The sequence below is a fragment of the Rhyacophila brunnea genome, unplaced genomic scaffold (genome assembly GCF_057557595.1).
Source record: "Rhyacophila brunnea isolate RB1 unplaced genomic scaffold, BYU_Rbru_1.0 scaffold_6, whole genome shotgun sequence".
NCBI classification, from domain to species: Eukaryota; Metazoa; Arthropoda; class Insecta; order Trichoptera; family Rhyacophilidae; genus Rhyacophila; species Rhyacophila brunnea.
The window spans coordinates 15,293,351-15,311,245 of record NW_028233276.1 but is presented as its reverse complement, the minus strand read 5'-3'; the positions used below and the strand labels follow the sequence as shown (position 1 = coordinate 15,311,245).

The window sequence follows — 17,895 nt, the reverse complement described above, 5'->3', positions numbered from 1 at the left end:
ATACCCAACAAACAATTCACAATTATTCTATCTCTGAAAAATGACAAAAACAGCCTCTGGCATATGTACCTGGCTTGTAAGTAGGTACCTCAGGTCTCATATTTCAGACCTTTTCTAGGTACATGATTTGGAAAGGGGCTGTAAATTTCTTGGAATTATTACTACCTTCTGCATTTCTTTGCTTGTTAGCTACATATTTTGAAATATTTGAACTAGGTATAAATACATATTTTTTCAAAGTAATCTCAAATCAGATATTCTAGGTGCTAGGTACATTGTATGGCTGGGAACTTTGCTTCCAATATTGGTCAAAATTGGATGAAATGTAGGTAATAATATTAAAAAAATGATATTAATAATTACTATTTGCTTATGGGCTAGAAATTTGCCTCGCAGTCGATCTGTTTGCATGAATCAGCCCAATGATGATTCAGGCCTCGTGGCCTTGGATCCTCTGAGGATGCCATGGTTTAGGCAGTATCAACATAACTTTGATACGAATTAAACAGAAAAAGACAAGTATTAAAACGACTGGGAATCGAATGATCTAACCAATTTCTTTGGTTAACCAATAAATTAAGACACTATGGATGTGATACAGATAAATACCGGTTTCTGCATGGCTCCGTGAAATTTGTGCCCGTCGTCCGCGATGGGCGTCTTCAAGTCTATACGTGTTACTATCACTGAGGTCCGGCGAACAAAGAAAAACAACTAGATGGCCGAAGGTTTTCATCAACTCACGTCACAGTAGGAGAAAAGCCCAAAATCGTGGCCAAAACCTGAAATGACCTCTGATTTGAATAAAAATTGGCATACAGAGGCTTTGAAGGTCGTTGATTACGAATCCGAAAGCCAAATTATCGTAAACAAAATGGCCGATCCAATATGGCGGACATGGATGTTAAAAAGGTGCCAGATCTTGACAAAAATTGGTATATACGGGTTTTCAAGGTCGCTGATTACGAATCCGAAATCTAAATGATCATAAACAAAATGGCAGATCCAATATGGCGAACATGGATGTTAAAAAGGTACCAGATCTTGACAAAAATTGGTATATACGGGTTTTTAAGATCGCTGATTACGAATCCGAAATCTAAATTATTTTAAACAAAATGGCCGATCCAAAATGGCAGACATGGATATTAAAGAAGTGTCAGATCATGCAGCGCTCGAAATGGAAAAGTTCACGAACCGGAGCGCTCCACAATTTTCTGAAGATATTACATAGTTATCAAATTTTATGTGTACTTCATAAAAATAAATGTGTTACATTTTCTATTACATGGCCTATTTAGCTCAGACGGTCAAAATATTTTTTCCACGAGACGGAGCGATAATTTTATCGATGTCACGAACCGGAACGGCGCTCCGGTGCATTCCGGTCCATTTCGAGCCCTGAGATCATGGCAAAAATTGGTATATGCGGGTTTTGAAGGTCACTGATTACGCATTCAAAAGCTAAATCATAGTAAACAAAATGGTCTATCAAGCACAAAACGCACCTATTCCGCAGATAACTTTTGTAAATTTCGCAAGCTTATACAATAAACTAAAGGTCTAGACTATGAGCTTTGCAAAATGTGACAAAATATATAACTTTTCGAATAGTTGAAAATGCAAGTTTTCAAAATTATTAAATTTTATTTATGCAAAAGTTTATACTACATTTCAATAATTTATACATTAAGTTTAGACTCAACAAATGTAAAAATATTTTCTACATACCTCCAGAAGTCGTATTCATGTCGCAGAATTGAAATTGAACACTTCACTTGAAATTTATGGGTTTTCAAAGTCACCGTTATTTTCGTCTGTTTAGCACGCGACGCGTACACTCTCCACGAAGGCTAACTTCCAACTGACGCAGCAACGAAGGTATACGGTCAAAACGTTTCCCCTTTCACAATGAAATGCAGTCATTAGTCCTCTACCTGACTGACTACTCAAGTATAAAGTAGAATGACCCCTCAATTATTCTTTTTATTCATGGCAGTAAATATTATTTTATTGCAAACATATTTAGTATTTTTAAAAAAGGTTTTACAAACTTTTATTCGGTTGCATTAATTAATTAAATTAAATTGAAATTGGTCAAATTAATTAAAGCTTCTACTACTTCCTTTAACTGTCGGCCTGTATTTTGGAATAATTGGTACCATGTGTTGTAATAAAAAATCTCTCTGACGATTAATATCACCAATTTTCCAATAAGTTTCATGATTTTTTTGTCTATTTTCTTCACTTATTTTGTAAGCAAATTTTATTCTGCAGTTATCATTGCAAGGCGGAGATACACGCCTCGCAGAAATCGTTTTTCCGAATGTACTAATGTAAGACAAACCTGTATTTCTTTTTTTTTTACGTATGTTTTTAGCCCAAGCACCTGAATTGCGTTTTCTAGATTTTTTGGTCACTGTCGTTACTTTGTCGTGAGATGGCGCAGTATTTTCTGTTATTTCATCATGAGATGGTGCAGTATTTTTGGTACGTAGATACTGACTACCTACTTGTACGTATCTATGTCCCTGTGACGACCTACCTTGTAATAATTATGACGTAGGGATGCGTTATTAAAAGTTTGGTAAAACCAGTATGGGAAACCAACACTATTAATACTTTTAAGTAGGAACTGACATTTCAAATATTCGATTGGAATTTCTTAAAAGCTTTCAAAGTTTTGTTCTATTTTTAAATTCTTTGTTCTGTTTGAAACTAAATAAGTCTTCGTTTGTTTTGAACATATTTCAATTTCCATAACATGAAAATATAATTTACATTTGAAACATGATATAAAAGTTTATAATCAAAGTTTTATTGCAGTTTTCTCGTAATAACAATTGAAGAATGATATTCTAATAATTAAAAGATAAAAATAACTTTTTATATACCACGTTTTTAAATTTTCTGTTGAATCATATAAATTTGACATTTATATGTATTAATAAAAACTTGTTATTATACTTGATAGAAATACTGAATAAATATAGAATACTGAAATGTCATTTTGACATTTCATATTGATTTCCATAGTAACACACGTATATATTAATAATTTAGTTGCTAGGACCCCCTTAGCGACCAACAAAAATTGTACTGCATAATAAAAAATCTGTACCGGACAAACAAGAATACGAGCTAATTAAAACGTGGTAAAAAATGACAAATTTCTTACTTTTATTCAACGAATCTGATAGCATATCTATGAATTAATAATAATATGTTAATTTATTTGCATAATCGAAAAACCACCCTTAGCTTTATATCAAATCAAGCGTTTTTCCCCTACAACGCACTAAGGTAATAGTTGATACAATCCAATATTACGTATATTATCATCATCATCATTAACTACAACCCTTGGTGGGTCTTAGCCTCCATCAAAAACTTTTTCCATCATGGTCGAAATTAATTCGCAATCTGCTTTGATGTATATTATACGAACTGAAAAGGCAGGCAGTATGGACAATATAACTTTCAATCAATTAAAATAAACCAGTTTATAATATGTAACAGTGGCGCACCCAGGGGGGGGGGGGGCAAGGGGCCCTGGCACCCCCCAAAAATGAAAATTATCAGAATGATATTAAACATTGAAATTGAAAGCCAATAAACTATACCTTTGGGCTTAGACAAATAAAGACACGGCAAAAAAATGACTTGTAATAATTCTGCAGCACCCTTTTTAGAAAAAAATTCTTAGATTTTAATTTCTAACACAAAAATTTCGAAACACTAATGTCAGGTGTTTTTAGAAACACAATCCCTAATGGAACTGTCAAAAAATTCTCTGTGTCCACCCGAATTCCGGAGTGGTGAAGGTCATGGCTGGGAAGGGCTGACAGAGCTCTAGCCTGGGGGCCCGGGCTGTGTGGGGCCCGGCATGTCGGGTTGACCAGATAAGTGAGATAAACACACATCATAAATTAGTTTTAATAGTAAAAAAGTCGCCTGCGGCGCTATTATATGTCATGAACATACACATTTTGAATTACTTATATAATTGTGCAATATATTTTTTAATTATTATGTGTCGATACTCGACAGCTCTATTATTAAAGTAGATGTATTAAAAATAGCCAATAATTCACTGTATAAGTACCCTTAATTTGAACTGAAACACAATTTGAAGTACGTTTATGTAGTTTTTCACACTGCCTTTAATATTAGCGGTAGGTAGGGGGCCCGCCAAATATCGTAGCCTGAGGGCCCGTTTCAGGATGTGGGGACCATGGTGTAGGTACACCGAGTGCAATAGACAAAAGACCGATAAACGAGAAATTAGGCTGTGAAGAAGATTTAGATCCTATGGGAGTAATTTACATTCTCCTTCTTGGGCCCCCCCCCAATATTAAATCCTGGGTGCGCCACTGATATGTAATAAGTACCTATACAACACTTAATACAGACAATGATCAGTTTCATCAACTTTAATAGAACATACCATCGGTATCAAAGTTGACGACATAATTGATTTCTTATTAATTAATTGATTATATAGATTTTCTGAAATACGTATGGTATTTTATTTTAATCAATTTATATTTTCTTTTTACCATACATTTACTTACTTGTTATTTAAGTCTTAAAAAATCCAAGCATTATTTTAAAACATGATTTCATCAAAATCACAATTTCTGACTAAATTCATTTAGGAATGTCACTCTTCAATAATATAATTTGTCGATGTTGTTTTCCGACTTTACAATATGAGATAAGTATTAAATAACTATTTGGCAGCATTTATGCTTTATGGACCAATTTTATTGTAAAATTATTCAACATTGTCTAGCTGATGTACGATGTGACAATCTTTTAAAAATATTTTTTTATAAACCTTTTATTTAAAATACGTTTATTTTCGTAATACCTCTAATTGACATAGTAATCACATCAAAACTATTACAAATTCTCAGTTAAAATTAATCCTTTATTAAATTTATTTTATATTTATATGAACTAAATTATTCACAGCTTGCACAAAACAATAATTGAAAGCCTACTTTCGTGGATGTGCTTATAGATAGAGCTGTTGTTTGTCTCTCTGGTATTTTAATATTGTCACATCGGAGGTTTTAACATCTCAACGACAAATTTAATAAAACAGTAATTATTACAATTGAAATTTGTTATAATCAATGACGGATACAATTTAATGTGTTGATCTAATAATCTGAAAATAATGGTTACAACGTTTTTCTTAACTCGTATTCTTATTTCTCCGGTACAAATCTTGCAATCGATTTTTAACTAACTTCCCTACTAGCTAGACATTTGACACTTTTAGAATATATCAGAACACGATGCTAATGCATTTTTTTAATACTTTTAGCCATCTTTAAGTAGAATTGAATTCATTTTCAGTTAATTCTGTTTTGTATGAAAAGTTATTTCGACACCCTTATTGGTTGCTACGGGTCTGGGGTCCTAGCAACTAAATTATTAATATATACGTGCGTTACTAATCACTACGCGGTACTATCAATATGACATGTCAAGTACAAATTTTTTTGATCGTTTAAGCTAGTCAAGTCAAGTTTATATGGTTCAAAAGAATTTAAAAATATTGTATATAAAAAGTTCTTTTTATCTTGTAATTATTATTTTATAACTTAACTAGTTAAACGATTTCCAATTTAAAAGTAATTAACTAATAATTAAACTATTAGTGAATAGTTATGTGCCTAGTTAAAGGTTGCGGGAATAAGGAAGACTGGAAAAATAAACATGATTGGCTATATGAAAAGTACAAGAAAATTTAAATAGGTATTATACATATGATATTAAATTCAATAATAATAATGTGTAGTAGGAAGAACCTTGACCACACTTATGTCCGGACGCAGATCTGCGCCTTTGATGCTGCATTGATTTGAAAATGAAATAGACCGTCAATGATTTATAATTCTCGACCATTATTGTAGTTATCCACAGTAAAAGATACAGGTATAATTAAATAAATTCTCGGAAAAATAACACACTAAATAATCGTTGGAATGATATAATTTATTGACATTATCACTTTGAACTAATAAAGAGCAGCCTTGCGAATTATTATTAAATTACAATCAAAGAGATTGGACTCCTCCCCCAGAGGTAGCACACAAATGTCAGTGTGTACTCGTTTTGTGAGAGAAAGTTCTACTTCTCTGAAATTAGGTACACTTTGCTGCAAATGGGCCATACTTGGACATAAAAACGCCCCACTGAGTATTTTTTTTATCAACACAAGCTTACAACCAATTTATGATAAACGTATTTTCATTATAAAAAGTTCCCGCAATAAAAACTTTATTAGGATTCAGGGTAAGAAAAAATAATGCAAATGGATGTAAGTATTTTATTTTTAATAACACAAAAAACACAATAATATTACGAAAAATTATACACAAATCAGTTAATAGCAAATGGTTAAATATTGGAATAAGAAATATGGTCTTGTTTTTTTTTTTTTTTTTTTTTTCAATCTCTTTGTTTACAATACTAAGGCTTTGTAATGATTTTGATGGAAAATTTTGGTAAAATTATAATTTTTAATTTTGGCAGCACTGTGAAAACTAAAAATAAAACTCCTACTTACGTAACTATTGTTATGTGCATTGTTACGTGAGTGTTTATCTTCGACAGTGATAAACAACTTTTATTTCCACGAAAACAAATAATTAAATAGGTACAAAAAACTTTGTTGGGGCTTCATATTTTATATTTCGCATAATTATGTAAACAGGTTATTTTACATAACAATAAAATGATATTCATCGGCATATCTATTATTATATAATACAAGAGCCACATATTATGTGGAATCAAAGGTTCGCATCCGGCCCTCGGGCCGCAAGTTTATTATCAATGATTTACATAACAATGACTCATTATAATAAAAAAACGTTCTTTTGGTCTAGTAACTTACACTCATGCATGGAGTTTTTGCCTTAGTGCAGCTTTGTCAAATAAATCTCACAGTAAGAATGTGAAGATTGCTACAAACGATTTGCACCCTCGTTACCTCTTTTCAGCTTCATTTTCGAAGATTGACTGTATCATAAATAATATTGTAGCGATTAACACAATTACTGCTGAACTTTTAATTACCTTTTAATTACCACATTTAAATGACACTTTAATTATATATAATGGCAAAATACTCCAAACGCGTCAGTCGTAGTGTTAGCACTAAATTAATGGGATTCTAATTCGTGACACTTGGGTGAGCGTAGTGCATGGCGACCTCAGTCTTGGGTAACTGCTCCTGAGATATTCCCAGTCATAAAAATAAAAATGATGTTCAAACGTAGGGTTCCGTGATATGCCCGATTAAGACTGGGTGTGGTGGGGAGCGGGTGTGGTTTGATGGGACCATTAACTTCAATGCTGAATAGGGTAAAATTAGAGATATAATATTACGATCGTGTATTTTTTTTAATACAATATGTCATAATTAGTTCCAATTCATTCATATGTGATATTTTGCAGTTTATAATATTCCAAAAATTCCGCAAACCTTGAATCAATAGAATACCTACTTAAAATATTAAGTAATACTTTGAAAAGGTTAATTTACACCGCGTGCGCACACCTCCTGTCTACCTGTCACAATAAATTATCAGTATGATGGTATTCGAGAAACCAGAGTTCGATGATCTATTAATCAATTCGCATGATATTAAAAACGTTATATGAAGAGATCTGTGACGATTCATACGGTTTCACAATCAGTAGGTAATGTATGTTTTTTTTTATATGCGGGTATATCCAAAACCACAGGAAAATTGATATAATATGTATGTACTCAGAATTAGTTGTTTATTATGAAATGGGTTTATTTAATAGGCACTAATAGAGGTTAGTTTTTTTCCTTAATAGGTACTTAATAATTTTATTTACCAATTCATAAAACATAATATATTACAGCAAGGAGAATCAACTTTCTTATCAAATCGTAAAATTAATATTGATAACTTTCTGGTAAACCTTTATTGATCGAGACCGATTCACGGAAAGTGGATATTCGTGGAAATCGACCGCATACTTTATAATATAATATTAGGATATGTTGTCCGCGTCTTTGTTTACTTTGCGGGTGCTGCATTATTCAGAAATTAAATTATTAAGGAAAGAAAAATCCATCGGTGTAACTAATTCAATTGGCACTACACTAGAATTATTCACAATTCTAAAAGAGACAATCAATTTCCTATAAACGTTATCTTTTTAAATATCAAAGTTTAAGTTTATTTTAATAAAATGAATTATTAATTTTTGAAATATCACAAACAGTGAGCAATTGGGCACTTTATAATTTTGTGAATAGGCAGATGAAACTGAAAATATTAATCGTGTTACCAATGTTAAGTATATTTTATGAAAATAAGTATGGTCAGATTGTCAAATTATTTTTCCACGTGACACCGATAATTTTGAGCATTTCATGAACCGGAACAGCGCTCTGGTTCATTTCGAGCCCTGACGTATCAATAATAATGTCTCAACGAAACCATAGTGGGCTCGCACATCAGAACTCGCTGCGTGCGTCTTATGACGAATTCGTCGATGTGACGTCATCGTAGACCAAGAAACAAACGTTATCAAATGGAGCTTCGGGGATTGGCCGATGCAACTGCGACTCTGCGACGCTGCGACATGCGTCGAGTTGCATTGGCCAAAGCCCGCATGTTGATGTCCGGCCAATATCGACTCCGCGCATGCACACAGCTGCAGAATCGGCCATTTCTCTCCAGACTGTCGCCGCGTTTGGCAGAGCTAGAGCTAGCAGCGCTAGGCAGATGTACGAGGTTGTGATCATGCAACATTCGCCGGCAGTCTCGGAGGATTTGATGTATGGCCGTCAGGCACACAAGGCGAGTTGTGATGTGCGAGCCGGCATAATATCGTAATCGTCGTTAATTTTGTTGAAGTTGTACTTAGTGCAGCGTTTCCATTCATACACCTTTCATCAACACATTATCTTCTGAGAAGGCATCTGCAACTAGCCCGAAACGTCGAGGAAAGAAAGAGAGCCAAAAATCTATCACGATGACAAACAACCGTAAAGGTCTCAAACACCATATAAATAGTATTTAACACATTCGGCAGCATATCATACTCGTATTATCATTGTTTGTTATTTTGTCTTATAATATTGAGACAATCCTTATCTGCTTATAATTATTACGTATTAATATTAATTAAATTTGAATTATCAGAATAGGTATATTGTTTATTCAATTTATGAATCTAAATTCCTGCTCCGACGATCGACATTATAGTCCCGCCAATATTACCTATCGATCTAACTACAATACTTAATATTATAATCCAGACAAAAAATAATGAATACAGAATAGACTAATATTATCTATTGTGACTCTTCTCTTATCTATTTATTGTCCCATCACTTATCTCTGGAGTAGTGTAAAATACAGGGCTCGAAATGGACCAGAGCGCACCGGAGCGCCGTTCCGGTTCACAACCCCAAATTATCCCATATTATCTCAAATTATCGTTCCGTCTCGTGGAAAAAAATAATTTGACCGTTTGAGTTAGCTATGCCATATTAAAACAAAAAATCGAACACACTTTTTTGGAAAATACACATAAAATTAGATACTTAACTATGTTAATATTATCGAGCGCTCCAGTTCGTAAAATTTTCCATTTCGAACGCTGGTAAAATACATCCGTATTTTCAGTATTTATTAATACCTAATAATTATTAACAAACTATGTGATTTTTAACAGCTATATATAAAAAAAACTATGCCATATATTATATTGTGATCTCTTAGTAATTTGTAAAGTGAAGTGATAATTTAACGAATTTTTAAAAGACTGAATAGTTTAAAAATAAAACAAGTGACCTTGAATACAAATATGAAGCTCCAAAAACCAGAAGTTAAATATTTTGGATACTCACAGTTGGTAAGTTGCAATATTTTTATTTAATTATGTTTTTTTCAAATTAGGTATTTACTTAAATAATTTAAAAATCTATTTATATGGACAATATTTTTATCGTTAACCAGTGTGGCAAACATGTGATTTTTTTTTCTAAAATCGATTGCGTGGTAAATAAAATCGCATGTCGAATCGGAAACCTATTGTGAAACACTCAAATTCCAGTATTAGGTAAAAAAAAAAAGGAAAAAAAAAGAACGATCAGGGGATGGATTTATTTTTGAACCTATCGTACATGACAAATAAGGCACACAATCGCTCGCCAAGTTATTAAGAATGTTAGATTGTTTATGATACGATTATAAAAAACCTATAAATTCTAGTAAAAAAGTTGTACCGTGTGGGACTCACGTCTTTCGCTTACCGGTGATTGCTTTTGCCTCTAAGTTATCGATCCGTCTATGATTCATGCAAATTATTTCTTTTTATTATAATTACTTCAAATTTCATCAATCAGGAAGTAATCTGCAATCGCACGCCGTTCACGCCCCACCAAACGCTGTCCACTCAGGCCGTACACTTAGCCTATTACTATTATACTAGCTGAGCCAGCTGGCGGTCGCCAGTCTGTCTCGCTAGGTCTTGCAGACGGCTTAGCGGTGTTGGATATTAATATAATTATTGTGAAGTATGCTATAGTTTTCCCTTCGGTATGGATTTTCATTCACCTCAGACAGTTTGACATTTCGCCGATTTGTCAGTTTTACGATTTGCAAGTCGTCACTGCCAATATAAATTTGGGGTCATATGTGTAGTCTATTCTGGAGTCTGGCCATCACAATATCGTCTGACACCACTTCAGACTGATAGGCCTAGCAGAACAGCTGGCAATCGGCGACTGCTACCACTGTCATTTTAATAGATTATAATATGTTTATATATTGCACTTTTTCATTCATTCTTATTTGTTTTCGTTGAACTAAGAACATACATTACACGTCATGTTGTTGGTTAGTTTTTTATAATTCATTAAACCCTGCCTAAACCAAACAATAGTAGTTAAAATATTATTCTATCTATTAAATATCCAACATGATGTATGATTTAATAGCATAATTTTAAATATTTTATGGACAGATACGTATTATGGCTTGGTTTTCCCAGGGTTAATTTGAATTTTAAAAACTAACCAACACCATCTGTAAATTGCAGTCTTAGTTCAATGTAAACAAATACGTATAGCTGACAAAGTTTAGTCTGTACTATATATGGTGGATCCACCCTACCTCCACCCATCGCCACTACAGGATAGTCTAATTTTTCATACATTTAGATTATTGCGTTATAATACGTTTTATTTATTCAATGGGGGAAGATTCCATTAGATTGAAAAAATGTAAAAACTATTTCTCATAATGTCTTTTAAGATACTCGTAATTACCACCCTGAAGCGGTGTATCCATATGCTTTGTTTAGGAACAAAAATGGTATTTTATTTTAAAATTCTTTAAAGTACTTAATATACTAATGAATAAATTCCAACATGCTAAATTTATTATTTAACAAATTATCAAGGTGGAGAATAATAAAAAAAGTATTATTTTTATGATGTACAAAAGTGGAAAAAGTAGCAGGTATCTACTTACATATTGTACCTAATTGTGTAATAAAAATGTCATAATTGACTATATTTCACTATAAGTATCATCTCCTATATATTATTATCCTAAGAGATTTTGGAAAATACGTCAACTTTTTTATTTAAACACCGTTTTGTTGATTATTAAAGGAATTCACTTCAATTTTTAGAGTCCCGAATCTACTTCCATTTGAATCGGGCACAAATTTGATATAACTCGACACAATCACAGATAATATCGTTTTTAAATCGCGTTTTACATCCGTCACCATACATTTTCGCATCTTGCTAGCCATCTACGGCAAATTGATTATATTGTCACTTAATACTTTTTATATAATCGATATTTCACAAATCAGAATTAATATTCCACCAAACTATTCAAATTTGTAAGTAGCGCATTGGCGTGCTACAAGAAATAAATACATCTTTCCTCACTAATTACTACGAAAATATAATCTAAAACCATGTCACTGCTTTTTATCTGTCAAACTAATAGACTTAGATTGTCATTTGTTTTCTTTCGCAAAACAAGTTCATTTGACGTGTCAGAATTCAAATTAAGAATTTGCAGAATTAATCGAAAAAATGTGACATTTCTATTAGCATGTTAAATAATCAATTTCAATCAAGACATTTTTATTGTTAGATGAGTTTTCTATTAATAATAGCAAATTTTTTTTTTTTTTAAATATTTCTTTGTGACTGTTTACGCACTATTTTTTTATTGAATAATTACCTAGGCTACTAATTTCCATAGATATAGTCATATTAAGTTGCCATTGCAAACAATGAAATAAATTAATACGAATTGTTATAATTAACAAAATGTGTGATATTGTATAATACCTACCTATTTTTACCATCTTTATCATCATCAATCTGGACCTATCCACTGCTGGATGAAGGCCTCCTCAGCTTTATTCTACTCCTTACTTACACATGGAAATCAGTGATATCATACTATCTATATTTATAATGCCATTTTTATCACGAGCCTTAATAAATCCACTGCTGGATGACGGCCTCTCTACGTTGATTGTATTCTTGATAGTCTTGAATTTCATCATCATCATCAATCCACTGCTGGATGAAGGGTTTGTTTTAACGAATTTGTGATATTATACTTATTTCTATCATCCTTATCATCATCGACCTGAACCAATCTACTGCTGGATAAAGGCCTCCCATAGCCTGATTATACTCCTTTCTGTCATATGAATTGCTGTATTTATCAAAATTGGTGATATTATATTTATTTATATTATATCATGAGCCTGAATTAATCCACTGATGGATGAAGGGTTCCGCAACCTGATTCTACTACTATAGGTTTAACGAATTTGTGATATTATACCTATTTCTATCGTCCTTATCATCATCGACCTGAACCAATCCACTGCTGGATAAAGGCCTCCCTAGCCTGATTCTACTCCTTTATGTCATTTGAATTACTGTATTTATCAAAATTGGTGATATTATATTATATCTATTTATATTATATCATGAGCCTGAATCAATGCACTGATGGATGAAGGCCTTTCTAATTTGTTTGTATTTCTGTCAGTCATACGGTCATATGAATTGCTATATTTATCAAAATTGCTGATATTATATTCACCCATTCATAATATTGTCATTATCATCATCAACCAAGATCAATCCACTGCTGGATGAAGGTTATCCCAACCTAATTCTACTCTTCTTAGTCATATAAACTGCTATATTTTTTTAAATTTGTAATTTTATATACCTACCCATTTATATCGTCATTATCGTCATCAACCTGTATCAGTCCACTGCTGGATGAAGGCCTCTTTAAGCTGAATCCACATTTTTAGGTTTTATAAATTCCTGTTTTATCAGAATTGGTCTATTCCTCTCAGATATAATATGTATTGTTTTATTATTTATTAACATTTGTCTCAATATGAATGTCCCGCACTGGAAAACTATATTGGTTAAGGTTAATTTTGAATTCAAAATTTGATTTTGTAAATATTATTCTATGGCTGCAGGCATTTATTTTTTATAGACAATGAAATAAAACAATGTTTAAATTTGTTTTTTATGCTGCTAACCTTTTTTAATATGTAAATGGGACCCGAAAGAGATTAATATTTTGATATAATGGATCGCTTTTTAAGATAATCACATATTATTGCTGTATATTTGAACGAATGAGATGTATAATTATTTATCATATTTAAATGCACATACCTACACATAATAATATATTGTATTACAATTAAAATGTCATTGGTAGCAATCGGCGATTCTGCTAGACCTAGCAGCCTGAAGTTGTGTCAGACGATTTTGTGAAGGCCAGACTCCAGAATAAACTACGCATACGACTCCAAATTTGTATGGCAGTGACGACATGCAAATCGTAAAACTGACAAATCAGCAAAATGTCAAACTGTCTAACGTGAATGAAAATCCATCCCGAAGAGAAAACTATGGCGCCGTCTATACATACTTTACAATTATATTAAAATCCAACACCATGTCATTATAACGAAAAGCTGTCTGCAAGACCTAGCGAGACAGACTGGCGAGAGTCAGCTGGCTCAGCTAGTCTCCTATATATTATTATCCTAAGAAATTTTGGAAAATACGTCAACTTTTTTATTTAAATACCACTTTGTTGATTATTAAAGGAATTCACTTCAATTTTTGGAGTCCCGAATCTACTTCCATTTGAATCGGGCGCAATCTGATAAAACTCGACACAATCACAGATAAAATCATTTTTAAATCGCGTTTTACATCCGTCACCATACATCTTCGCATCTTGCTAGCCATCTACGGCAAATTGATTATATTGTCACTTAATACTTTTTATATTTCACAAATCAGAATTAATATTCCACCAAACTATTCAAATCTGTAAGTAGCACATTGGCGTGCTACAAGAAATAAATGTATCTTTCCTCACTAATTACTACGAAAATATAATCTAAAACCATGTCACTGCTTTTTATCTGTCAAACTAATAGACTTAGATTGTCATTTGTTTTCTTTCGCAAAACAAGTTCATTTGACGTGTCAGAATTCAAATTAAGAATTTGCAGAATTAATCGAAAAGATGTGAAATTTCTATTAGCAATTTTTTTTAAATACTTCTTTGTGGCTGTTCACGAACACTTTTTTATTGAATAATTACCTAGGCTACTAATTTCCATAGATTACAATATAGTCATATTAAGTTACCATTGCAAACAATGAAATAAATTAATACGAATTGTTATAGTTAACGAAATTTGTGATATTGTATAATATCTACCTGTTTTTACCTCCTTACCATCATCAATCTGGACCTATCCACTGCTGGAAGAAGGCCTCCTCAGCCTTATTGTACTCCGTACTTACACATGAATTATTATATATTCACCTATCTATATTTATAATGCCATTATTATCACGAGCCTCATTAAATCCACTACTGGATGAAGGCCTCTCTACGTTGATTGTATTCTTGACAGTCTTGAATTTCATCATTATCATCAATCCACTGCTGGATGAAGGGTTCCGCAACGTGATTCTACGACTATCGATTTAACGAATTTGTGATATTATACCTATTTCTATCATTCTTATCATCATCGACCTGAACCAATCCACTGCTGGATAAAGGCCTCCCATAGCCTGATTATACTCATTTCTGCCATATAAATTGCTGTATTTATCAAAATCGGTGATATTATATTTATTTACATATTCATATTGTCACCATCATCAACCACAATCAATCCACTGCTGGATGAAGGCAACCGCAACCTGATTCTACTACTATAGGTTTAACAAATTTGTGATATTCTACCCATTTCTATCGTCCTTATCATCATCGACCTGAACCAATCCACTGCTGGATAAAGGCCTCCCTAGCCTGATTCTACTCCTTTATGTCATTTGAATTACTGTATTTATCAAAATTGGTGATATTATATTATATCTATTTATATTATATCATGAGCCTGAATCAATGCACTGATGGATGAAGGCCTTTCTAATTTGTTTGTATTTCTGTCAGTCATACGGTCATATGAATTGCTATATTTATCAAAATTGCTGATATTATATTCACCCATTCATAATATTGTCATTATCATCATCAACCAAGATCAATCCACTGCTGGATAAAGGCCTCCCATGCCTGATTCTACTCCTTTATGTCATTTGAATTGCTGTATTTATCAAAATCGGTGATATTATATCTATTTATATTGTCATTATCATCATGAGCCTGAATCAATCCACTGGTGGATGAAGGCCTCTCTAAGTTGTTTGTATTACTGTCGGTCATATGAATTGCTATATTTATCAAAATTGCTGATATTATATTTACCCATTCGTTATATCGTCATTATTATCATCCACCAAGATCAATCCACTGCTGGATGAAGGTTATCCCAACCTAATTCTACTCTTCTTAGTCATATAAACTGCTATATTTTTTTAAATTTGTGATTTTATATACCTACTTATTTATATCGTCAATATTTTCATCAACCTGTATGAATCCACTGATGGATGAAGGCCTCTTCAAGCTGATTCCACATTTTTAGGTTTTATAAATCCCTATTCTTATCAGAATTGGTCGATTCCTCTCAGATATAATATGTATTGCTTTATTATTTATCAACATTTGTCGAGATATGAATGTCCCGCACCGGGAAACTATATTATTTAAGGTTAATTTTGAATTCAAAATTTGATTTTTTAATTAATATTATTCTATGGCTGCAAGCATTCATTTTTTATAGACAATGAAACAAAACAATTTTTAAATTTGTTTTTTATGCTGCTAACCTTTTTCTATTATGTAAATGGGTCCCGAAAGAGATTAATATTTGGATATATTGGATCGCTTTTTATGATTATCACATAATATTGCTGTATATTCGAATGAATGAGATGTATAATTATTTATCATATTTAAATGCACATACCTACACATAATAATATATTGTATTACAATTAAAATGTCATTGGTAGCAATCGGCGATTGACAGCTGTTCTGCTAGGCCTAGCAGCCTGAAGTGGTGTCAGACGATATTGTGAAGGCCAGACTCCAGAATAGACTACGCATATGACTCCAAATTTGTATTTGCAGTGACGACATGCAAATCGTAAAACTGACAAATCAGCGAAATGTCAAACTGTCTGACGTGAATGAAAATCCATCCCGAAGGGACAACTATACATACTTTAAAATTATATTAAAATCCAACACCATGTCATCATGATGAAAAGCTGTCTGCAAGACCTAGCGAGACAGACTGGCGAGAGCCAGCTAGCTCAGCTAGTCTCCTATATATTATTATCCTAAGAGATTTTGGAAAATACGTCAACTTTTTTATTTAAATACCACTTTGTTGATTATTAAAGGAATTCACTTCAATTTTTGGAGTCCCGAATCTACTTCCATTTGAATCGGGCACAATCTGATAAAACTCGACACAATCACAGATAATATCATTTTTAAATCACGTTTTATATCCGTCACCATACATTTTCGCATCTTGCTTTTCGTCTACCGCAAATCGATTATAATGTCGCTTAATTCTTTCTATTTAATCGAAATTTCACAAATCTAAATTAATGTTCCACAAAACTATTCAAATCTGTAAGCAGCACATTGGCGTGCTACAAGAATTAAATGCATATTTCCTCACTAATTACTACTAAAATATAATCTAAAACCATGTCACTGCTTTTTATCTGTCAAACTAATAAACTAATGATTGTCATTTGTTTTCTTTCGCTTATTTAGTTGACGTGTCAGAATATTTTCAAATTTAGAATTTGTGCAAATCCTAGAAAACATCGAACAGTAATGTGACATTTCAAATAGCATAGACATTTATTGCAATATTATATCGCACCCCCAGTAAAATACTGTAGTAAGTCAAAAATTGGCATTTTGCAGGAGAGCCATTTGAAGTTTCAAATATTCTTTGTAAATACAGGAAAAGTCTGAATGTAAAAATTATTACTCATTTTTATGGAAAAACATAATCTATTTTCAACTGTATTCATCATTTTTCTCTAAAACATATACAAACGGAGATATTTGAATATTTCTGAGTTACGACTGTATTTTATTAGGATATTTGACAATTTCATGGTAAAATTTGAATCAACTCAATACTTTCTATGTAAATTTCCCTACCATCACTCTAATAATTTCAACTAATTCGTTGGGCACTGTAAAGGAAGGTTTTCAAAATATTAAGTTATGGTACAATCTTTAAAGATTTATTGAAAAAAAAGAAAAATACAATTATTAGTTCAAAACATCAAAAAAATACTTAATTATTTAATTTAATGGGAAAATAAAATTTTTACATACGATT

At 32.2% G+C, this 17,895-nt stretch overlaps 1 pseudogene across 1 annotated transcript in view; it reads left to right on the top strand.

Moving 5' to 3' along the window:
• Window positions 1–9,748: 9,748 nt before the first annotated feature.
• LOC147065266 (multidrug resistance protein homolog 49-like) overlaps window positions 9,749–17,895 on the top strand; it is a 58,808-nt pseudogene continuing 50,661 nt past the window's right edge. The window contains exon 1 of the transcript XR_015071735.1: window positions 9,749–9,921. The product of XR_015071735.1 is annotated as a multidrug resistance protein homolog 49-like (transcript). The remainder of the gene's footprint in view (window positions 9,922–17,895) is intronic.